At 42.1% G+C, this 25680-nt stretch overlaps 1 protein-coding gene across 1 annotated transcript in view; it reads right to left on the bottom strand.

Moving 5' to 3' along the window:
• LOC117532313 (ryanodine receptor 3-like) overlaps nucleotides 1-25680 on the bottom strand; it is a 323993-nt gene that overhangs the window by 234215 nt on the left and 64098 nt on the right.

Raw genomic sequence — 25680 nt, 5'->3', positions numbered from 1 at the left:
CACGCATTAAACACTGTAAGACTGTCTCTTCATTGCCAGATTGAATTAGATTCCACCCTGCCCTCTAGTGCTCCATATTACAGTGTTTGTGACTCCACGTTACTGAATTTTGCTGTCATTCTGCACTTGTGCTTTTGCTCTTGTGTGTTTGACTCCATGATATAGACCCTTGCTGTCATTGAGGTTTCCTGTCTTAGGCCTGACATTTGAACTCTGTTGTATGAGGATCTCTGGTTTTTAACTATATTTTGGATTTTTTTTTTGTTGTCTATTCCCGTGAAAGACTGTGGCAATTGAGAATTACTCTTTTTGTGAACAATAAACATGTCGTGGTTCCACTACAGATGGGACACCAGTCTGACACCAAGGTCAGTGCCCATTTACAGATGGGTGAACTGGAACAATTTCAATTCAGTGTATTGAACTTATAGAGCGCCAAATCACGATAGCGTCACCTCAAGGCACTTCACAGAAAACAACAACAAATTAAACCTAAAGATCAAGGAATGTAATTAAAAGATTAAAAGCATTATAATAAAGTAAAAAAAAAGGTCAAAAGAATAAAAAACATAGTAAAACAATATGTTAATCATATAAAATAGAAAACAAATGCGTCTTCAATTGTGACTTAAAAGTCTCCACAGAGTTCAACTACCTCACTAACATAGGGAGAGCATTCCATAGGATCGGGACACGATAAAAGAAGGCTCTATTTCCTACAGACTTTTTATTCACCCCAGGGACACAAAGTAAGCCTGCGTCCTGTGAACACAAAGCCCGGGCCGGTACGTAGGGTTTAAGTACATCAGCCAAACAGGAGGGTGGCAGTCCATGAACAACTTTATAGGCCAGTAGCAGGACCTTAAAATCTGATCTCGCAGACACAGAAAGCCAGTGAAGAGATGTCAAAATGGGAGTAATGTGGTCAAACTTTCTGCTTCATGTCAAAAGTCTGGCAGCAGGATTTTGAACCAATCTGGACTGCGGCAACCCAGAAAATAAAATGTTACAATAATCCAGTCTACAAGAGGCAAATGCAGTGTCTTGTCCAAGGACACAGACACATATATGGAGAACACACCTGGCAGTGGAGCTATATTGGTGTAGAGCAGGTAGCTCAGTGGAATAAGGAGTTCAGTTACCAATATGTAGACCTGGGTTTGACTTCCAGGCACAGTACTTGTTTGTGTCCTTGGACAAAAGACTTAATCTGCATTGTACTAATCGTGCTTCACCACATATACAACATCATGGAACTACCTTGGGTCCAAGATGGCAACCACCCAAGTAGACAACCAGTCTACATTGCTGTAAATGCGTACCTCCCTCAAATGGAAATGTAACCACAGGGAGTCAGGCTCTCATGTGCTTCACATTAAGGAAACCGGGGATAAGCACAGTAACATTCAGTTTCACTGCCAATGTAGGACTTACTTTTATATACTGCCAGCCCAAATTCCATCTACCTGCTCTACGCCTGGTTTTTGGTGGTCTATAGTGCAAATGCCTTCTCTGTCTTGACAACTGCATTGACCCTTGCAGCACACCTGATTACACCTCATTTTTCAAGAACAGAGACTTGTAGCATAACCAGGAATCAAAGCCAGGTGTACATATTGGTAGTCCAACTCCTTGTCCCACTGAGCTACCTGCTCCGTATCTCATCTAATGCATGATCTGAAATAAATACAATACAAATAAGATGTGGGTCTAGGTAACTGGATACCACAACAAGACTGTCAAAGATGCTGGCAAGACATAATGAGCGCTGACAACAGAACCACACCGTATGTTCAGGGTGCTCCAGTGGGAATAGTAACGGAGATGCTGAAATTCACTCATGAAAAATATGATTGAAGGGAGAGCAAGCGGGAGAGATTTACAGAGAGAAGGAATGGAGAAGAAGATGGCGAGAGACTGAAGAACAAAGACTGAGACCGACAAAGAATGAAAGTGAAAGAGAGCTGGATAAAAGCAAACTGCAACAGAGGCTTTCTTTTACCTGTTGAATCCTCCTGCAGGCCGACATCAAACGACAGCTTATCTGTCTGTGACCTTGATGTCTTCAAACAGGCCAGATACTGCGGTCAAAGCACATCAAATCATACAAGACCGAGCTGTAACACTCTTCTCTGCAGATAAGCTTGACACAAACCATTTTCATGATTGATAACCTTTTGTTGATAAAATGGCAGAAAATAGCTTTTAAACATTACAATTTCCTAAAAGCAAAGGTTTAACAGTTTCTTCTTCCAGCTTCTGCCATCCAATCAGCTAATTTCACCTGTCTGCATCTGTGCTGCAATCAGTCTCATCATGAACTCTACATATAGACCTCACTCCGCCCACTGAATTAGCACATTGTAGATGCTTCTTTTTCCATTTTGTGGTTCTGTTTGCTTGTCTGACTTTGTGTTTAAAATTTTTGGACATTAGAATGCAGTTTCCCCACACACTGTGTTCAGGGGCGGATCAAACTTCAGGTGTAGGTGGAGTGTGTGGTTGTGAATTGGTTGAGTTTGTAGAAGCCACGCTCCTACTAGGTGTGTCTGGTAGCATGACCTCTGGAGTTTTTTTTTTGTTTGTTTGTTTAAATCTATCACCTTTTTCCTGCATTTTAAGGCAATGTGGGAAGCAAAGGACTGACTCTTTCATCATCATTTTTAGTACACAATATTTCACCTGTCCCACAATGTACCTAGTCTATATATTCCAGTCAAACATATCATTGTGACTACTTGCTTAATACTGTGTGGACCCGATTTTGCCAGCAAACCAGCCATGACCCAATCAAGGCATTGGCTCCACTAGACCTTGGACAGTGTGCAGTGGTATTTGGCAGCAGCACTTTAGTAGCAGATCCTTTAAATTCTTGATGAGAAGTTGAGATTCGACGTAAATACGGCAGACATTGTGAAGCGAGGGCAACAGAGAGTGTACCTCCTTCGCAAATTGAAGTCCTTCTCTGTCAGTTCTGTTATTATGGGTCGTTTTTATCAGTCCTTTATTGAAAGTCTTTATGTTTTTCTTTCATCTGCTGGTTTCCTAGCCTGGCACTGAAAGATAAAAGTAGCTTGCATAGTATCACAAAGACATGTTCAAAGATCATTGGAGTGGAAACCAGAGACCTAGCTAGTTTTTGTGAACAGCAAATGGTGAGGAAGGCAAATTGTATCTTGTCTTCTCCCAGGCATGTGCTGGCAGGTGAATTTTCTTTGTTGCCTTCGGGCCGTCGTTATGTTTCACCTGTCTGCAGGACGAATCGGTTGTTAAAATCTTTTATTCCTTCTGCTATCCGTCTTTTAAATTCCTTGTAAGGTGTAGATGTATGGGTATGTGGATGTAGTATGTTGCACATTTTATGTGGATGTAGTATGTTTTTTTTTGTTGTTTTTTTTTTTTTTGTGATGTGCCGGTATGCAGGCTGCTGAAATTAATTGCCCCTGGTGGGATGAATAAAGTTGTCTAAGTCTAAGTCTAAGTCTATAAATTGTGAGATGGGGCAACCCATGGTCACCCATTTGTCCAGCACAGCCCACATGACCTTGTTATCAATTCCACTTTTGGACTACTTGGACCACTTTTGGGAGGTATTGACACAACAGACTGAGAACATCCAACAAGAGCTGCAATTCTGGAGATGTTCTGGCCCAGTAATCTAGCCATCGCAATTTGACCCTTGTCAAAGTCGCTCAAATTTTTACACAGTCACATATTTCCTGCTTCCATCACATCAACTTTGAGGAATACATGTGAACTTGCTGCCTCATATGTGCCACTGCACTGAGAGGTGCCACTGTAATGACATGATCAATGTTGTTCACAATGTTATGGCCGATCAGTGTACATGTATACGAAAAACCTATATTGAAAGGAACTGCAGTGTTCAGCAGCATGAACATTGAAAGGAGATTGAACATTCATGCTGCTGGGACATTTTACTTCATGTTTTACAAAGCTGGCACAGTTCTCTCACCATGGAGCTGAAGGAATGTCGAAGGAGGATGGCATGTCCATACAAAAGAGTTTTGTGTCCACCGCTCTGGGCCGCCTACAGTGATAATACACACACACACACACACACACACACACACAAAAAACACAACAAATATGTATCATTAAAAGGCAGCTCAAGCATCTGCAGACCAGCCCCAATGGTCTACCTCCAACAGCTTAAATCTGCACCCGACCTCTGGAACAGAATGCTGACTTCTTCAAAGACCGTCTCACTGGTGATGATGACCTCACGCTTGTGGGTGCACAGATCCAAGGGAGGCTTTTGCTACCCCATTTCGCCAATGAAGACATGCAATCTGACTTGCCACAGGAGATGACGCATCTGATTCCTGTATCCATGATCAAACAGGATACGGGATCATCTTTCCAGCACGCCGACTACAGGAATGTAGGAAAGATGCACAACTGCCATCAGTCTTTGATGCAATGCCAATGTTAGCAAGGACCAATGCCGCTGCTTATGGTGGTTGGGGAGGATGCTTGAGCATAACATATGATATCTCCACTGGTAGAAATGCACATGGAATAAAGAACAGGCACAAAATACTCTTGCAGAGTTGTGTCTTTCTTGTTTCCATTTGGCAAGCAACTCTCATGTTACTCACCTTCCTTATGAGCCTCTAGGAAGCATTAAGGTAAGAAAAATGCCATTGTTTAGAAACAACTATTGTTCCCTTTAGTTTGATCTGCCTGTGTCATGCCATTTTTTAAATGGCTATAAAAATTATCAACAATATTGAGGCAACAGTGAAGTCAAGAAGAATTTTTTTTACCATTAAACTTTGTCATTTTACAAATCAATGTCACATGCATGTGTTCAGAAAATAACTCCAGGAGCAATGTCAAGGGTTTGTCTTATTCAGAAAATGTTAAAGCGAAGCAGGAATTGAACCCAACTTGGTGCCATTTTCTGTAGAGTGTTGATATTTCTCTTGTCTCTGTTCTCTCAAAGAAGATCCTCATGCATGTGAGGCTAAACAGGGATTAAATCACTTGTATGTGTTGGGGAAAAATTGACGTTTTCCCCATGTGTGCAGAGCAGGAGGCTCTGTACCCAGCTCAGGGTCATCCCCCTCCTTGTTGACATAACACTTTGTATTTCTCCAATTTACAACTAAACATCTATTCATGGCTCTGACTAGCTAAAGGCCAATTTATAAATATTATAATTTTATTTTGTTATGGTGGAGCTCCTTAAAACGGGGTCTCTGAGAATAGAAAGGCAATAGGCTCTTGGCGATACACTACATGCTGTATCTTTTTGGGAACTTCTCCGGATGCATCTGTTTCTGCTTCAACCAAAAATAAATCTCTCTGCATTGATATGTCTGACTCCTTCTCTGCCCTTCTTTTATGCGGAATATCATCACAAAAATTCCACAACAGTATGTCTGTTAAGCCAGATACTGCGGTTTTTGCACAGGAAGACCCCGTGAATACACAGTGGAAACTGGTGGTGTACCGGGGAAGGTAAAACCTTTGTAAAAACCTTGAAACTGTTACAACAGAACAGACTCAAAGGGTCACCCCTTTGAGTCTGTTCTGCTTCAGGTTTCTTCCTAACTATCATCAGATGGAGTTTTTCCTTACCACTGTCGCCTGTGTGCTTGCTTGAGGGGTTGGTAAGGTTAGACCTTACTTCTGTGAACCACCTGAGGCAGCTTTGTTGTGATTTAGCGCTATATAAATGTAATAAATTGAAATTAATTCAAAACTGAAAAAAAGACACTGGACATAAAAATAAAAAAAAATCTTGGAAAAATCTTTATGGCAGAACTTCTGTTATGCATTTTGCATGTGGGTACACTGAAACAGAACCCAGACACAGTGTCAGACACACAGAGGGATGCGGTGTCTATGTTGCTTTGGCTTGACTGCATCAAAATTGAAAAAGTTTGAAATATTGCCTATGTCTTGCTTTGATCCAAAAATGGCTATGGAACACAAGGTAAGCCTGAAGGATGAAACTGTGGGATTTCAGCAGGAAATTGATTTGTGTTTGGTATTCATTTCATTGCATATGGTTTTATCTTTTGTATATGTCGTGGCTGGGAGCTGCATCCACAAAACTACAGAACTGCCTTGGATACTGGATGGCAGCCACCTCCGAGTAGACAACCGGTCCATCCCACTTCTCAAAGGCAACATTTATCTTGCAGATTTTGATGATTCTTTTTACAGATCTACCGTCTGATTATTGAATGATATTTCTCTATATTTTAGGAGCATATTTTCTCTCTCTAATTTTGTTTCTCATCATCCTCCTCTGTTTGCTACTAGGACAAAGCCGTGCTGTGATTTGATGCAGTCATATCATGCAGACTGCAGCACTGGCTTCCAGGTTTCTTCTGTGCTGCTGGCTATTGCTGTATATTGGCTGACGTACTGAGTTTAATGCAGCAAAGCACATCCAGCTGCAATTACCACAACCAATGAACCCTAAGCTTCCCTCCACTTTCTATCCCGTATTTGGTATAGAGATATACTGGAGTACACACACACACACACACACACACACACACACACACACACACACACACACACACACACACACACACACACACACACACACACACACACCGTTACATCAGATCAGCAAGTGGAAGAGCCAGTGAGAACAAAAAAATCCAAATTCTACAACTGGGAATTTTGCACATTGCAGCACAAATTAAACACATCTAAAGCACCTAAAATGACAAAAACAGTATCATCAGCATGCTGAACCATAAAGGACAGTGCGATTGTATAAAAATGGAATAACAACGGTGTTTGGTCACAGCTGACATCCTCAGTTAATTTAGAGAGGAGTGATATTTAGCAGTCACCCCCGTTGTGCCAGCCCTGTTGCAGTTTAAGCATGTGGACACAGTGTTGTGGTTTCTCTCAGCTACGACCTCAGACCATCTCTAACTGAACATCAACACAGAGAAACAGATGTACTATTGTGCTGCCAGAAAAGAATCACAAGGTCACGAGAGGTCATCACGGAAGCTCAGTCTCCTTAACGGACTTATTTGCCCTTTTGGTCAGTGACGTCCAAGTCAAATGGGTCAATGCATTTGGATGACTGACGACATTTTCACACAGTGTTGGCACGGATGGAAACGGAGCTACTTTGGCTTTTAGTGTGATGACTTTCCAGATCCTCTGCGGTCGCCTCTGTGCTCAAAGATTTCCTGCTAGAACAACTTGAACCACCAATTTGGTCTACAGTGAGGAAAATAAGTATTTGAACACCCTGTGATTTTGCAAGTTCTCCCACTTAGAAATCATGGAGGGGTCTAAAATTTTCATCTTAGGTGCATGTCTACTGTGAGAGACATAATCTAAAAAAAAATATCTGAAAATGTATGTATGATTTGATTTCACAATGTATGATTTTTTTAATAATTTGTTTGTATGTTACTGCTGCAAATAAGTATCTGAACAACTGTGAAAATCAATGTCAATATTTGGTACAGTAGCCTTTGTTTGCAATTACAGAGGTCAAACATTTCCTGCAGTTTTTCACCAGGTTTGCACACTGCAGCAGGGATTTTTGGTCCACTCCTCATACAGATCTTGTCTAGATCTTTCAGGTTGAGTTTCAGCTCCCTCCAAAGATTTTCTATTGAGTTCAGATCTGGAGACTGGCCAGGTCACTCCAGGACCTTGACATGCTTCTTACATAGCCCCTCCTTAGTTGCTCTGGCTGTGTGTTTTGGGTCACTGTCATGCTGGAAGACCCAGCCATGACCCATCTTCAATGCTCTTACTGAGGGAAGGAGGTTGTTTGCCAAAATCTTGTAATACATGACCCCATCCATCCTCCCTTCAATACGGTGCAGTCATCCTGTCCCCTTTGCAGAAGAGCACCTCCAGAGTATGATGTTTCCACCCCCATGCTTCACGGTTGGGATGGTTTTCTTGGAGTTGTTCTCATCCTCTAAATATGGTAAGTGGAGTTGATTCCAAAAAGCTCTATTCTGGTCTCATCTGACCACATGACATTCTCCCATACCTCCTCTGAATCATCCAGATGGTCACTGGTAAACTTCAAACGGACCTGAACATGTGCTGGCTTGAGCAGGGGGACCTTGCTGCCCTGCAGGATTTTAAACCATGATAGCATCATGTGTTACTAATGTAATCTTTGTGACTGTGGTCCCAGCTGTCTTCAGGTCATTGACCAGGTCCTCCTGTGTAGTTCTGAGCTTTCTCAGAATCATCCTTACCCCACAAAGTGAGATCTTGCATGGAATCCCAGACCGAAGGAGATTGAGTATCTTGTGTTTCTTCCACTTTCTAATAAATAATCATAACAGTTGATGTCTTCTACCAAGCTGCTTGCCTGTTGTCCTGTAGTCCATCCGAGCCTTGTGCAGGTCTACAGTTTTGTCCCTGGTGTCCTCAGACAGCCCTTTGGTCTTGGCTATGGTGGACAGGTTGGAGTGTGATTGATTGAGTGTGTGAACAGGTGTCTTTTATACAGGTAACAAGTTCAAACAGGTGCAATTAATACAGGTAAAGAGTGCAGAATAAGAGGGCTTCTTAAAGAAAAATTAACAGGTCTGTGTGAGCCAGAATTCTTGCTGGTTGGTAGGGGGTCAAATACTTATTTGCAGCAGTAACATACAAATAAATTATGAAAAAATTATACCATGTAATTTCCGGATTTTTTTTTTTTTTTTTAGATTATGTCTCTCACAGTGGACATGCACCTAAGATGAAAATTTCAGACCCCTCCATGATTTCTAAGTGGGAGAACTTGCAAAACCGCAGTGTGTTCAAATACTTATTTTCCTCACTGTATCTATTGATAAGCCCATCTGTTCAAAGACCTATTGATTGGCCAGCTCCACCTGAGACGTATTCAACCTCTATTTCCCCTTTAATGGTGCTTCCTCCAGTGACATTTCAGTCTAGGCAAAGAATGAAGAATGGGCCGACAATATCGGAAATAGATAAAAGTGATCGGAGAGAATGCACTGCTGTTACATGGTAAAATAGCACATCCCAAACACTGAAAAGTGTCAGGAGCATTGGGGAGAAAGCAAGTGGCATGTTAAGAAAATCCAAGGAAATCCTGCATATATCTCACAGAAAATTTGAAGCACAGCAATATTATGTTAAGGTGCTGATGCAAGACAGTTGAGGGTGGACTGGCAGATAAACATGTCTCTGAGGTTTAATTTAGCTTTTAATATTTTCAACAACCCCCACCCCCATTTCCCCTGTGGCTCATAATTCCCCGTCACTTTGCTCTAAGTGGAACCAATGGGCTTCGTCATTCTGCTGCAGAGCGAGTCAACTATCGTCACTAAGCTCCATCCTGATGCGTCCATTTATTTCCAAAGTGAAGTCAATGCGTACAACAAAACAGGAGTTTATGGAAATTCTCACCATCATTAGCTGTGTCACATCAAAGGCAGGCTGGCTAAAGCTGAAACATACCCTGACCATTAAATCACACAACCAATATGATGGCAGATAATTTTATGTACGGTTCAGAATAAGCACCATCTGTTTGCATCATCAAAACATCACATTGCATTGCCATATGCGTAACAGCAGTAACTGTTACAAATGAGCGCTTGTCCTTTGCAGTGGACAGCTTAAACTCAGTGCTCACAACTGCTCCACCTACATTAAAACCACGCCCTCTCCCAAAACGCACTCACCTTGGTTCAATGATTACTTACATGGCCTCAAGCATAATCTAAAGGTCTGGGTGAAAATGATGTAGTGCAAAAGCAGAAGTATTTCTACCTCGCGTGGCGCGATGCTATTCTAGACTATAAGAATGCACTGTTTGCTACGCAACGGGCCTATTACTCTGATTTGATTAACAAAAACAAGCATAATTCAAATCAGTTAATTCAAAATGCTGCAGCTAGAGTACTGACAGGGACTAGAAGGAGAGAGCATATCTCACCCATATGGCCTCTCTTCATTGGCTTCCTGTTAATTCTAGAATAGAATTTAAAATTCTTCTTCTTACTTATAAGGTTTTGAATAATCAGGTCCAATCTTATCTTAGGGACCTCATAGTACCATATCACCCCATAGAGCGCTTCGCTCTCAGACTGCAGGCTTACTTGTAGTTCCTAGGGTTTGTAAGAGTAGAATGGGAGGCAGAGCCTTCAGCTTTCAGCTCCTCTCCTGTGGAAACCAGCTCCCAATTCAGATCAGGGAGACAGACACCCTCTCTACTTTTAAGATTAGGCTTAAAACTTTCCTTTTTGCTAAAGCTTATAGTTGGGGCTTGATCAGGTGACCTGAACCCATCCCTTAGTTATGCTGCTATAGACTTAGACTGCTGGGGTTCCCATGATGCACTGGTGTTCCTTCTCCTTTTTGCTGCTGTATGCACACTCTGCATTTAATCATTAGTGATTGATCTCTGCTCCCCTCCACAGCATGTTTTTTCCTGGTTCTCTCCCTCAGCCCCAACCAGTCCCAGCAGAAGACTGCCCCTCCCTGAGCCTGGTTCTGCTGGAGGTTTCTTCCTGTTAAAAGGGAGTTTTTCCTTCCCACTGTCGCCAAGTGCTTGCTCACAGGGGGTCGTTTTGACCGTTGGGGTTTTTCCGTAATTATTGTATGGCTTTGCCTTACAATATAAAGCGCCTTGGGGCAACTGTTTGTTGTGATTTGGCGCAATATAAATAAAATTGATTTGATTTGATAATTCAAATTTCCTGTTCGACACAGTGGCAACACTTATACATGGACAACCACCTGTAAGTTGCTCTCCTTTTACAGCCCAAGATTTCTTAGATTACGTTTAGAAGAAAAGAGATGACATTTGGTCAACTATATCCCAGCATGCCTTAGCATGGCCACTATACCCTCTTATTGAGGTGGATGGCATCACTGATACATCACCTTACAGAATGTGATATTGCTTCCCTGGTTGTGCTGATGAAATTGTAACATCCATTAAAAGCACAACCTGTATTTTTGACCCTATACCAAGAAAACTGTGGCCTACATTTGGGCCTACAGTGCTGGAAATGATTAATCTGTCACAAACCTTGGTATCTATCCTAAATTCTTCATATCTGCAGTGATTAAACCATTGCTTAAGAGACCTAACCTTGACCCTAGTTTAATGAAAATTATAGGCAGATATCAAACCTATCATTTTGTTCCAAAATTCTTGAAAAAGTGGTTTCACAACAGCTTGTGGACCACCTTACTAAGAATAATCTCTTTAAGCCACTGCAGTCTGTGTTTAGAACATATCATTCCATGGAGACCGCTCTCTCTAAGTGGATGAAATGATCTTCTACTTGCAATGGATTCAGACACGATTACAGTTCTGGTGCTGTTAGATCTCAGTGCTGCGTTTGATACCATGAATTATCAAATTCTACTCGATAGGCTGGAGAAACATTTTGGGATTACTGGGAATGTCCTTGCATGGTTGACATCATACCTGACCAGTCACTCTCACTGTGTTCTATACGACAACACTACCTCTAACCTTGGTGACATGAAATATGGGGATAAACAGGGTCCGTCTTAGTCCAGACTGAAGACACATCTATTCTCCCTCTCATTTGGCTAGCATACAGGTATAGTATGGAGCTATGCTTCCAATCCCTTTAACTCTTCTTATTAGCAAGGGAACAGACCCCGGCCTCACTCATCTAAATTCTGGGTCTGTTAGTGAAGCTCAGGCCTTGCTGCCGGCGACCACCTTAGTATTCTCTCTGCCTCCCTGTTGATTTTAACAGGAAAGCATTACCAATGCTTGTGCTTGATGCAAATAAAACTTTTAAAGCCTTCTACTTGGAAGGTAGACATGTGTAACCCATGACAGAGACTGGGTGATTTCACAGGAGGTAAAAGCTGTTGATTTGACAAACACTTTACACTGGAATATGGTGTGTTCAGTTAGACAGGTTATCCTAGCTATATGCTTTGGTCTACCTTTCTTTTTAAAGGCAAGGGTATTGATAGTATCAAAGGCATTAAATGGCTAATGCATACCCTGCACACTCTGTACATTGGGCTGTATCCATGCCTGATAGTTCATGATATCAATCAATCACAAATATTTTCCTGATTTAAATAATCTCTCTTGCCCTACTGGTTGCAGCGATATAGTAAAAATATGTTTTGCACATCTTGACCTTTGTCCAAGCTCCTCCAAAAGCTAATCATCCAGACATACAGTATCCCCAAAGCAAGATTTCCACCACGTTTGGTGGAAATCTACCTTGTTCACCAACAGAAACACACACATGACCAATCTGAATACCCTGCTTCACTGCTTTGTCAGCATGAAGGGGAAAGATGCCAATCCAACACTTGTGCTGCTGCAGTTCAGTTTCAGAAAGTGAAGAGGATGCAAACTCATAATTACAGCTAACCTTAAGGAGAAGCGCATACTAAAATCTATACTCAACAAAATATAAACTCAACACTTTTGGTTTTGCTCCCATTTTGTATGAGATGAACTCAAAGATCTAAAACTTTTTTCCACATACACAATATCACCATTTCCCTCAAATATTGTTCACAAACCAGTCTAAATCTGTGATAGTGAGCACTTCTCCTTTGCTGAGATAATCCATCCCACCTCACAGTGTGCCATATCAAGATGCTGATTAGACACCATGATTAGTGCACAGGTGTGCCTTAGACTGTCCACAATAAAAGGCCACTCTGAAAGGTGCAGTTTTGTTTTATTGGGGGGGGTACCAGTCAGTATCTGGTGTGACCACCATTTGCCTCATGCAGTGCAACACCTCCTTCACATAGAGTTGATCAGGTTGTCAATTGTCGTCTGTGGAATGTTGGTCCACTCCTCTTCAATGGCTGTGCGAAGTTGCGATGACGAACTGGAGTCAGGTCGAGACCCCGATGAGGACGACGAGCAGACGGTTTGTGTAGAAATTCTTTGGTTATGCAAACCGATTGTTTCAGCAGCTGTCCGAGTGGCTGGTCTCAGACGATCTTGGAGGTGAACATGCTGGATTGGAGGTCCTGGACTGGTGTGGTTACACGTGGTCTGCAGTTGTGAGGCTGGTTGGATGTAGTGCCAAATTCTCTGAAACGCCTTTGGAGACGGCTTATGGTAGAGAAATGAACATTCAATACACGAGCAACAGCTCTGGTTGACATTCCTGCTGTCAGCATGCCAATTGCACGCTCCCTCAAATCTTGCGACATCTGTGGCATTGTGCTGTGTGATAAACTGCACCTTTCAGAGTGGCCTTTTATTGTGGGCAGTCTAAGGCACACCTGTGCACTAATCATCGTGTCTAATCAGCATCTTGATATGGCACACCTGTGAGGTGGGATGGATTATCTCAGCAAAAGAGAAGTGCTCACTATCACAGATTTAGACTGGTTTGTGAACAATATTGAGGGAAATGGTGATATTGTGTATGTGGAAAAAGTTTTAGATCTTTGAGTTCATCTCATACAAATTGGAGCAAAAACAAAAGTGTTGCGTTTGTGTTTTTGTTGAGTGTAGTTGCGTCAGTCACAAGAATAAATCCATTTAACAACTGAACACAAATAATCCAGTATTAAAGACAAATGGTATGTATAGGGTTGAGAAAATTCTGAATTAGGACTGATCTGGTGCTTCATGCATTGGGAAAGAAAGGGTAATGGCATGAGTGGTGAACATACCCATCGATCCGGGCCACGGGTCTACCATGTTGACACACAGAAAACAAGGTAAAGATGGAAGAAGCAAACATCAGTCACAGCAATAATGAGAAAGAGAAGAAACACTTGTAAGACAATTGAAGAAAACACCAGAAACAGAGATAGCAGTGATCAGTGATGAAGACCTGAAAGGGCCACAAAGGCAACAAGGCCAGAATACAGTGCAAATAAGTACAAATAATTAAAGTGCCATAAAATCACAGTGCAAAACCTGTACAACACAACGCCATAAAAAACAACCAACCAACCAAAAAAAAAACAAACAAAAAAAAAAAAACGCACACCTGCACCTCCTTTTAAATGGTTAAGACAATGTAAAGGGTCTACATCTTTAATATTTACAATTATATATATAAAATAAAACATATATATATAAATAACACTTTTAATTTTTATTCTCATTAAAAAAGAAGAAAAAAAGATTTTCCAGTCCAGAGAAAGTGGATGGTTCTTCTGAGCTGCCGATGTGACGTTTTCTGTGGAACACAGTTTGTCTCATGTATCAGATCAATATAGTGGGACACATGCGTGTATGTCTATCGAACAATAACAGATCATGTTTGTTATCCATCTAAGCAGCTGGCTGATGATTTTAAAACCTTTTGAATTCTGAGGGACAATCTAATTGACTACCAGAAGGCTGTGAAGGAGGCAAAAGCTCAATATCGTCTTGTGTATTTTCAGCAGTTGTTGTCATCCCAGAGTGTTGTTTCAGACTATAAACTCATGAACTCTGTTTTGATGGATGCTACAACCACGACTTGTGAGCAGTTTCTTCAGTTTTTCATTGACAGAGTCTCATCAGTCGGACAGAATACTGATGAACTGTCTGTTACTCGTGCAAATTCTGTTGTGCTCGAGTGGTTTGGATCCATTTGTCTTTTATCCTTTAGTGAGGTAGTGAAACACACAAAACCTTCAAGTTGTTCTTTAGATGTTCCAGCTAAGGTGCTAAAAGAGGTTTTTAATACTGTCAAGTCGGGTTTCCTAACTTGTCTAGGGATGGGTATCGAGAACCAGTTCCTTTCGGGTATCGTTAAGAAATGATTCGATCCACCGACATCAATAACAGTTTTACTTAACGATTCCCTTATCGGTCCTTCAGAGCAAGGGCGTAGGTTTGGTCTCAGCTTTGGTAGGGACAATACCCCCCCGGCCCCCCTGCCCACCACCACCCCTAACCCACTCACACCATTAGACGCACAAGTACAGCATAATACATAACATATGACACTTTATTAATATTTAACACTTTATTTACATTATTAAGTGTGTAGGCAAACAAACAAATAGCTTAAATAACAAAATTGCACCCAAAATCACTAATCTATTCTATAGGCCTACACCTGAGAGAACAAGACAACAAAAAAATACTTGTGGAGCTAACAAAAAAAAAAAAAGTTTTTGCAACCAAGATGTATAATCTATTCTCTTCATCAATAATGCAGTTGTAGGTATTTAGCAACCTAATTGCCAAAAAAAAAAAAAACGATTTCCAATGATATATATGGTGTATTACGGTAAACGTAAACCTGTGATGTCATAACGCAGAGGAAAAACACGGAAGTTTCACAGTAGTGCGCCGCTGAGAAAAAAAAAAACTAGTGCGCCGCTGATTCTCATTACCGTAAGTTCTCATATAAGCCCTCACTCTGAAAAATTTGACAGCAAGCCAAGAACCCATGCTTTCCAACAGTGCGTTCGGTGACTTTTGAAACGAGGGAAAGTATGAAAAAGAGCGCAAAAGTGACAGAAAAGTACAGAGACAGACAGCAAACAAAATGTAGTAATTTTTGAGGAAAAGGCAGGATGTTAGTGTCATTTGTGAAGGTGTGTGTGTGTTTGTGTGGGTGTGCAGTTTATTGTAAGTGTGGCGCACAGCATTGTTCGCAAGCCCTCCACCCCGCCCTTCTTGTTTTTCTGCACCGGAGCAGTGTTGCCAGATATGAAATATGAACTATCGTACCAAACCTCAAAATGATCGTATTTTGGGAGAAATTATCGTACACAAACAAAACGCATACAACGTAGCTATTTTAGCGTTTCTTTTTTTAAATTTACAAAGAATTTTATGTCACATTTTTAAACAGTAATATAGTAGTATATTGTATATCTCTTTGCTCTTGTTTTTGTTCGTTTATTGCATTTGTTGAAATAAAGTTTCGAAAAAAAAAGATGGTTGGGGAATCTTCCTGTCACGGTACAGATTGGATGGAACTCATTACTCTGTATGAGAGGGGGCGGGCTTTCAAATGACGGTCGCCGAAAGCCAGCAGCAGCCCTGTGTGTGGTGTGTCTTTGATGCCGCCTGAGTGCAGCGCCTGCAAAATGATTCTTGGGTGTCAGAGAGAGATGCGTGTTTGGGCAACCAACTGAAATTATCGTACATATTGGATTTTTTCCCATTATTGATCGTACATCGTACAGAGGGCACAACTATCGTACAAATACGATAATTATCGTACATTTGGCAACACTGCACCGGAGCCACCCATCCTCTGTGCTCCGGGACCTCCCACTTTACAAATGAAGCACTGCCTGCCACGAGATGCACTTTGTTTACGTCCATGTGAGAAGAACGTGAGCTAATGAAATTGCAACATGGGTAACCCTGTCACTCTGGCACGTCGAAAACACAAAACATGACGACTAAAATTATAGTATCGAGTTCGCAGAAAATAGTGAATGATTTTGTTATATAAACAAAAATGCTAAATATTGGTAGGGACTATTTTGCCATCCCAAAATATTGGTTGTGACTTGTCCCTATGGTCCATATGCAAACCCTACGCCCCTTCAGAGTGGCCGTTGTTTTTGGGGGTGTTTGTCAGGAAAATTATAATTTCTCTACATTGATTACAGACCCTGCAGTCTGTAATCAACTTTTCTGCAGCATGGCTTCGCTTTGAACCTTGAACCAATTGAAGCAGTGATTCACAGATCGAAGCAGTGTTCGATCATTGCTTCATTGATTCATTTTTTTCTTTCACTTTCCCCCGCTAAAACCCTAAAGAGCATATGGCTGTGAGTATTATTTACCTTTTTTATGTTAAACCGACCTATTATGGTCTTCTGAAACAGTTGATAGATGTATTTTTAACTTAAAAATGGGACCAATGCTAACACGTTAGCATGTCTATGGCATTTTCAGTGTTAAATTAGCATTAAGCAGTTGCAGCTGTCAAGCATTTGTTGTCATAAAGAGTCAAATGTATTACAAATTGCAATTTTTTTTATTTATTTTTGTTTATATATTAATAAGCAAGCACAACAATAGTAAATAACTAATCTAATGATTATACAATTTTAGAGAAAGAGACAAAAAAAAAACCTGAATAAAAACACAACACAAAATCTAAAACCAACTAACAGTGAACATACATGAATAAATACATACATACATACATACATACATACAGAAATAAATAAATGTTTCCTGTGAACACCTAGGGACTCTTACACCTTTTTCATCCCTGTCTTATTTAAGTTTAATGACAGTTTGTTTCGGTCAAACCATATTTTCAATGTGTTAATTTCTTCAGTGATTTCCTCCAGAACTATCTGCCAAGCTAGAAAACTGCTGTATCCTCATAAGAGCAGAATACTACTGGAATGAATTTGAATAAGGAAAGTTGTTTTTTTTTTTTCTCACCAAAATGAATGCTGCACTCACTGCAGTTTATTGTCTGGAATAGCCCCATATTGCATTTCAGAGATTCTAGAATTCAAACATTTTCATGCACATGGTGTTGGGGGGTAATTTTGGGTTTCAGCTTTTTTTGGTTTTCACTTACTGGGACTCCTGTCTTGTTGCGAGAAACAAACGAGAATCTCCTCCGTTCTGTTCACACAGCTCTAAACGCTGCGCGGCTCTCTGCTGAGTCAAGTTAGAATGATAGAATCCAGTCGGAATTAGTAACTTCAAAGTGAAACCCGTTTTGTTTATTTTTTTATGTCCAGAGATCAAGGATACAGTGACCAATTTCATATTTATTACTTTAAGACTCAATGAAATACATAGAAAACCCGTAAAGCCTACTTTTAGTACAAAATTCACAAGAGGTATCAATAAGGGAATTGATAAGGAATCGGCTCGATAAGCAGAATCAATAATGTCATCGATATCGATAAAATCTTGTCAATACCCATCCCTACTCTTGTCTTAGTTCAGGGTCTGTTTCAATCATGCTGTGGTTTGACCCCCTTTAAAAAAAAAAAAAAAACTAACCTAGACGCTTTAGTTTTTTTTCCCATACCTTTCTGCCATTTATCTCCAAGGTTTTTTTTCAGTTACAGTCATTTTTAGAAGACAATCACATTCTCAAAATAATTCTAATCTGGATCACTGAGTCAGCACTTTTAAAAGTACTTAATAACATCACTTTGTCTGTGGATGCAGGGAATCCTGCTGTGGTTGACACTGTAGATCAAACAGTACATGTTTCCTGGTTAGATGCCTTGTTGGCATTCATGGTATTGTACGTAAATGGCTTAAATCGTGTTTGGCTGAGAGACGTTTTTCCATTATGATGATAACCTCTCCTCAGCAATTACCCCTCTTTGTTGTGGAGTGCCACAGGGTTCTATTCTTGGCCCTATTGTATTTTCATTGTACATGTTGCCGTGCACAACCTGTCCTTTCATTGTTATGCAGATGATCTCCAAATCTATCTGCTTGTGTTGTGTTTGGGGGGGTTTGGCTGGACAAGGTTGGATTGTTTTGTGTTTGTTTTCCTTCCCAGGTGATTTGGGGCTGTTCTCTGAGGAAAATGTGCTGCAGAAGAGTCTCTCTCCTCTGTTATGATGATTGGCTGCACCTGTTACATTCTCGTGCGGCTCTCTATTAGGACAATCCACGACACCTGTGATGTTCACGTGCAGATCTGAGGACTTCCAGCTGGTACCAATGTAGTGATGAAGAACTACATTTAAACCAGCAGTTGGATAAGATTGCCGGAGAATACGACCTTATGACGACCGTGTGGGGACGCTGAGGGCCGTTTCAGAGTCTGACATCGCGCCTGTGAAGGAGGACGAGGGTGAGAGACAAACGTTGTCAGCACACGGCAGAGAGTACAGTTCTGGGAAAAAGTCACCTGGGGGGGGGGTGTCGGCGGAACTCCTGAGTCCTGAACGTTCGGACTCCGACTGTTGAGATGCTGAGAGAGCACGCCGCCTTTTCACCTCACCAGAACTTTAATTAATTAGTATTTTATGTATAGCACAAAGGGGAGAAAAAATAAATGTGTTTTCTTTTTGGAACTGCTTCTGATTATTTCATGCTGGGTTCAGTCAGATACTGGACCGCTCCTCACTCTGCCCCTTATCCATAACAGAATTCTCCGGCCAAACCAATATGGACCCAGTGGCAGAAGCAGTTCCATTTCAGGAGAAAGTCCAGAAGCACCTGAAGATGATTTGGGAGCAAGTGCAGCACCTTTCGATTCAAATTAAACAGACAGACGCCCGTGTTACGGAGCTTGTAGCTCAGGCTGTTCCGCTTCCTGTGGTTGCAGCTCCGGTTCCATTGAGCCCAGTGCAGATAAAGTCGCCGTCCGGAGATTCGGCTCCTGAACCGGTTATATGTCCGGAACCCTATTCAGGAAATGTGGAGGCTTGTGCGCCGTTTTTGATGCAGCGTTCTTTGGTTTTTGCTCAGCGACCGGCGTCTTTCTCCTCTGAGTAGCCGAGTCGCATATGTTATTAATCTGTTGCGAGGTGACGCCCTGGCGTGGGTCACGGCATTGTGGAGCAATAAATCATCACTGCTAAATCCTTTGACGAATTTTCCCGTGAACTTCGTTTGGTTTTTGATCATCCGGTGAAAACAAATGCCGTGGTTCAGCGATTGCTGAACCTCCGACAGGGGCGACGAAGCGCAGCTGATTATTCTGTGGATTTTCGAATCTTTTCCACTCAGTCTGGTTGGAACGCTGCTGCTTTGAGGGGGTTTGTAGACGGTTGAATGACTCCCTGAAAGATGAGCTAGCCGTCCGTGATGAACCGAAGGATTTAGATGAGTTAATATCCTTGGTTATTCGTCTAGACGATCGGATTAAGGAGCGTGGACGAGAGAGAGGCGAGTGTCTGAGCGGGGTGTTTTGTCTCTGGTTTTCCCCGAATAAGTCCGGACCGCCTCTTCTTCATTCCTCTGAGACTCCTCCGACGGGACCTCTAGCTCCTCTAGTGGACAAGCCAAGGCAACTTGGAAGGGTCAGAACAGCCATATTGCCCCGGTCAAACGAGCGTCAGGAGACAGCATCATAATATGGCTCCAGTGTTTTATGGACATTTTTGTGGGATATAAATTGGGGTTTTTGTGAACCAGTTTTTGTGTGTAGCACTTGAGGTAGTTCTGGTGGGGTGAACAGGCTGGCTGGTCGGAGTTCGTTTGGACTCAGGTAAGCATGTGTTTTTTTATTGTTTATAGTTATTTAATTTTTGTTAGCGGAATGGGTTGTTTATTTGTTGTTTTTTTATTTCCCTGTCCCCTAACCCCATCCTCACGCACTCCTGGCCGTTCGTCTTTGGTGTTGTGGGGTGGTGCAGGTTGGTTGCTGGCATTCCCATGAGGACCTCTGCACCTGGGGGGGGGGGGGGGGGGGGGGGGTCCAGGGCTCTTTTCTTAGATTTAGTTGTTTTCCCGGTTCCTCTCCACCTCAGCGTGCCTCTGACAGTTTGCCTTGGCATTGCGGAGGTGTCGGGCAGTGGGGATATACTCCAGTCAGAGCTCGGTGGGGCCGATCAGTTGCCGTACGCCTTTTCCGCTGCCCACCCCTCCCGGTAGGCTGGAGTATAGTCGGGGGGGTCGGCACCGGCCGTCTTGCCGGTTTTTCCCCTCCCCTTGGGGTGGAGCTGGGTTGCGTTTTTCCCTATTGGCTTCTCTGGCTTTAGTAGTCTGTGCTGGGGGCCTTTTTTTGTGTTTTGTTTTTTGTGTTTGGGGTTGTTTCGGGATTTTTTTTTGATGCGGCCAGCCTTTCTACCACATCTCCCGGCTCTGCTGCTGCTGTGATCTCTGCCCTCCTCCTGCTTTGCCTTTGATGTGTGGGGTTGTTTTGGGTCTGGTTTGTGTGGTCGCCGGAGGCTTCCCGTTGAGGGGGAGGTACTGTTGTGTGTTGGGGGGGGGGGGTTTGGCTGGACAGGTGGGTTTGTTTTGTGTTTGTTTTCCTTCCCAGGTGATTTGGGGCTGTTCTCTGAGGAAAATGTGCTGCAGAAGAGTCTCTCTCTCCTCTGTTACGATGATTGGCTGCACCTGTTGCATTCTCGTACGGCTCTCTATTAGGACAATCCACGACACCTGTGATGTTCACGTGCAGATCTGAGGGACTCCAGCTGGTACCAATGTAATGATGAAAAACTACATTTAAACCAGCAGTGAGTTGGATAAAGATTGCCGGAGAATACGACCTTGTGACGACCGTGTGGGGACGCTGAGGGCCGGGTTCAGAGTCTGACCATCGTGCCTGTGAAGGAGGATGAGGGTGAGAGACAAACATTGTCAGCACACGGCAGAGAGTAAAGTTCTGGGAAAAGTCACCTGGGGGGGGGGTGTCGGCGGAACTCCTGAGTCCCTGAACGTTCGGAACTCTGACTGTTGAGACGCTAGAGAGAGCGCGCCGCCTTTTCACCTCACCAGAACTTAATTAATTAGTATTTTATGTATAGCACAAAGGGGAGAAAAAATAAATGTTTCTTTTTGGAACTGCTTCTGATTATTTCATGCTGGGTTCAGTCAGATACTGGACCGCTCCTCACTCCGCCCCTTATCCATAACAGCTTGTGAGGACTAATAGAAGGTGTTGTCATTATTTAATTATATTCATCATGAAAAGCATTGGCTTTTCCAACATTTAATTTACTTGAATGATTGTAAAACAGAGTGTTTGGGTATTCTGGCATGTTGAATGTTGTACAGTCAAACTTTGTTGTTCTGGCTAATTATTTAAAACCAGCTGTCAAGAATTTGGGAGTGATATTGACAGCTGTTTGAGGTTTGATTAACAGAAAACTCTGTTGTAAAAGCAAGTTTCCCAGCTACGTCTTCTGAGTAAAGTAAAGCCCTTTCTCAATAGACTTGATTTTTTAGATGGCCATTCATGTATTCCTAATACCAAGTGGTGCTGTGATGCTTTGTTTTATGTGCTGTTTTATCTCTATTGTATTTTTGTATTTTTTTATGAATTCTTGATTTGGACACTTTGGACAAGACACTTTGGACACACACACACATACATATATATATATATATATATATATATATATATATATATATATATATATATATATATATAAACAAAAATACATATCCTGACAACCATTTGTTTCTTTATTTTTTATATCAGAATAATTATCAATTGCCACAAGACACCATCACCCCCCTAACCAGCAACAATTGAACCCCAAGGGATCCTGCCATAGAGCCACTGCTCGGACATGAGCTACCACTGCCAATGTATAAACAACACTAAATTTGTGTCTGACACATGAAATGTTGCTTTCTGACACACTGAATCCATTTCCAACCACAATTACAAAATTTGGTACTTTTATCATAAAATGCCCAGTTCTATCACACATCTGTACTATTTATATGAAGAACACCACAAACCCATCATGTGCATGTGAGTTCACTTGGTGCCTGGCAGCGGTGCTACCTTTGAGGATCTGAAGCAGAAAGCAGTAGCGTTGGTGTCAGACTTCTCTCGGTCCTGCAACACCAACCCCCTGTCCTCAGTCAGTGCCAGGTAGTGACCGGTGGTCAGTGGTCGAATTCGGAAGGACTGACCCCAGCGGAGTTGGCTGCCGCTCCAACTGGCAAAGTTAAAATAGATGCCCATTCAGAAACATGGACAGCAGTATAAATATAACACATAATAAAAAAAATCGAGTGTGACTGCACTGCAGACTCTTGACATACTACACAACACATTAACTCTTACAAACCCCAAACTTTGCAGTCTCATGGATTTCGGGAACATTTTGTGTCCATGAATGCAGACCTGACTTTTTAGATTGTTTTTTCTTGCACACTGTTGCATGTGATGCTGTCTGGACTGATGGCCGTTGATGATCATGTGCCTGCTGTCATTACAGTTCTACACAGGGGGTACTGCCACATGTAGTACCAGGATGTGCAGTATAGAAGAAGAAGCCAGAAGTTTTCAGACTGTTAGCACAGGGTGGATTGAAGTGATGCAGACACGCAACAGCACAAGTACAAAAATGGGCCTCAACTGTAACCCTACAAGAGTGTTTGGATCTTTGCAAGGATGTTTTGCTACTATGACATATTCTAAAAAAAAAGCCCATCCTTTGTAAGGTTCTCTCATATACAACGGGTGGGAAGAGCAGAAGAAATGGATGCTAACCAGTGACCTAAGGTGATGACTGGATGTCTTTGGAGATTGTCAAATCTACATATATTATTAGATGGAAATCCTGCCCATATTGAATAGAGTTCATCCAATGACTCATTTGTTTATGTGATACACTCAAAAAACTGACTCAATGGATTGGATTTCCAGCTAATAAATATATGTAGTCCCAACTAATTAAATTACATTGTCTTGCATGGATGTGTTTTATTTGAGTTGCGACTACATATAAGTATTAGATGGAAATCCTGCACATAACTGAATCGAGTTCATTCATGAGCCATTTTTTGAAATGACTTTAGTTTTGTGTCATGTCTGTGGTCTGATTTTTTTCTACAAAATTAAACAACTGAATGAACATCCTCCGAGGTCAGTGATTCCATAATTTTTGCCAGGGGTTGTATAATATCTAAATAATATTGGACAGCTGAATTTCTCCACCAAGAATTTGCTAATTAGTTAATCCAAACACTCCTGCAAGCTATGGCATGCTATGCAACTGCATAGAATATTTTGATAATTATGCGCTTTATTAAAAAATGGCGGTTCACAACAAAGCGGATGAACTATTATTTAACACGCAAACTGAAAAGCAGGTGAAGAGAAGAATTAAAGGAAGCACAGTGAAACAAAACAATACTAAAAGGAGTTTTGGAATAGATAAGCATAACCCACCTGATTCGGAGAGGTTCCAGCCTCCACAAGGACCGGCTTTGGCACCAGCTTTACCCATCTCGTAGTTGACTATCCTGTGGGAGGCAGAAGAGACTGAGTGGCTGTGGGGATCTCTGGATGCTTTCAATGATACTGACAATGCCTTCAACCTGACGTTGAGAAACACCATCTCTGTGCTCCCATTTGTCACAGGGATATTTTCTGGAGGATGACAGACTCAGACACAAACCCATGCACACCAGTGGCATGGCTGTATTCATGCTGCACACTACAGCATGTGGTCCTTCAAGCAGAGACATTTAAAAGCCTGATAAGCCACGGCTCCACTGTCTGCCTGCGATACGGTTGACTGCATCCTAAGATAAAAGAAATCGCTTATCGCCCCTGGTGTCAGCGTGAAGCGAGTGCAATGAAAAGGCAAGACATCTCTTCAATTCAAGAGACAACCCTGGGAGAAAAGTCAGAAATTAACATCTAATCTCGTCCTCACATTTGCCAAGGACTGTTCTAAAAACAGACACTCTGTGTGTGTGTTTCTGCTGCCTACCTTTTCTGTGTTACAACCAAGCAGCTATATAATGCAGATAAAAAATAGAACGGTTGACATTTTTGGCTCCCCCAAGGAGCCAAGTGTCACATGCATCTGAAACATTTTTCCCATCACCTCCAGGGGTAAATCACAGGTCATATTTATTTATTTTGTCTTTTGTAATTGCTTACCATCTCTAATCGATGATGCTCTAATGTTGCAGCATCAACTGCATCAAGGGTGTCACCTTCCCTGTTCCTGGAGGTCACCTGCCCTGCATGCTTTCCAAGTAACCTCTGCTCCACCCACAACTATACTAACCACAATTAATCCAGGTGTGTTCAGCCAATCTTAAGATGGGAAATGGTGGCTGTAGCAAGTATAGATGGAAAACCTGCAGGGTAAGTGACGTCTCGAGTCGAGGTTGGTGACCCTCTTTGACAGTATCTCATAGACTTGCGATGGGTCCTACCTCTGCTGCTCTTCACTCTGGTCTGATCCTGGGATAGTCACTACATCATCATGTCCATGGAACAGCCGCATCACATGACCACCCAACAGGTAGCCTATCGGAGAAGGATGGACAGTTGGTTGAAACGACAGACAATGAGACAGGTCATAGTGTCTCTCACATAGATAGAGGTAGTTAGGTGCATTTGCTTGACTTTCTGGACTATGTTTCAACCTCTTGTCTGAGGAGTTTCTTCGGTTCTAAATACCAGATGAGATGGGAAACATCTTCTGTCTGGGGTCAATCTGAGCTATGTCTGGGACTACGAATTTCTCAGTCATCCAGGTCATGGTATATCAAGGTGTATGGAGGCAACTGGACTTGGTTGAGTTTCTACATTAGGTTCACCTCTGTTCTGATCTTTGTCAGTTCAAATAATAGGTAAGAGATGATACATCTGTTGGGGAAGTGTAATGACACGGACCCACAACAGGGGGGCGCAAATGAACGGTCAATGGGTAGTCAAATAAATACAATTTATTGTGGCAAATGTGCACAACAGGTCGAATACTAATTTTAGACAGTCAATTACAAATGTCAACAGGTGATGTGTGGGCAGGTCCGAGGGTAGGAGACGCCTATCCAGAGAAGAGCCGAGGCCCACAAGGTTCCGCGGCCAACGAAGACCTGCAGCAAACCGAAGCCGCCAAGTCCCAAGTCCCCAGGTGGCCTCTACTTCAGCTGTCAGATCCAGTACTGCTGGCAGAACAGAAGACAGGTTAATGGTGGGTGTGTGCACACCCAGCAGAACAATCACAATTCAGTTCAGTTCCTTTTGTGGGAGAATGTCCACCTCCGACACAAAAACACAGTAGTGCAGAGCCTGAGAGCTACTTATCCATTTTGGCGTGAGGGGTGAAGAACGTCACTCCTACAGGGACCACAAAACTCAGCACCAGCTGAAAGCA

The sequence above is a fragment of the Thalassophryne amazonica genome, chromosome 19 (assembly GCF_902500255.1).
Source record: "Thalassophryne amazonica chromosome 19, fThaAma1.1, whole genome shotgun sequence".
NCBI classification, from domain to species: domain Eukaryota; kingdom Metazoa; phylum Chordata; class Actinopteri; order Batrachoidiformes; family Batrachoididae; genus Thalassophryne; species Thalassophryne amazonica.
The sequence above is the reverse complement of the archived record's forward strand: the minus strand, read 5'-3'. Positions and strand labels throughout refer to the sequence as shown.